The sequence below is a fragment of the Penaeus monodon genome, chromosome 29 (assembly GCF_015228065.2).
Source record: "Penaeus monodon isolate SGIC_2016 chromosome 29, NSTDA_Pmon_1, whole genome shotgun sequence".
In the NCBI taxonomy this organism is placed as follows: domain Eukaryota; kingdom Metazoa; phylum Arthropoda; class Malacostraca; order Decapoda; family Penaeidae; genus Penaeus; species Penaeus monodon.
In genome coordinates, this window is record NC_051414.1 from 1833586 (window position 1) to 1833947 (window position 362).

General features: G+C 60.8%; 1 protein-coding gene across 2 annotated transcripts in view; it reads left to right on the top strand.

Annotated features, from left to right (window-relative positions):
• Positions 1-362, top strand: part of LOC119591893 (glutamate receptor ionotropic, NMDA 2B-like) — a 182298-nt gene that overhangs the window by 116498 nt on the left and 65438 nt on the right. The gene's annotated exons all lie outside the window — the stretch shown is intronic.

Consider the following 362-nt stretch of genomic DNA (forward strand, 5'->3'; position numbering starts at 1 on the left):
CCTTAATGCCACCAACGGCGCTCCTACTCGCCGTAGGAAACTTCACACCCAACCGGCGTCGGAGGCGGCTGAGGGGAATTTCCCGAAATTTTCCCCTCGGGCGATTTTCCTCCCGCTTCTGGTCCGAGGCCCTTATCCGAACCCTCAGGTGTGGCTTCCATCGAGAATTGGGGCTTTTCCGCCTGCGTTCGCCTCCCCTCCTCGGCGCTTACCCAAATGGGCGTTCTGGAGGGAAGGGCGACCGCAGCCCTGGAGCCGCCCTCGCATTCCATTTCGCAGAGAGGAGGCAGTTGGACGCGGATTAACTTTTCCCTAATGACGCTGCGGAGCTCGGCAGCTCGGCCGAACACGACTCAATCTTC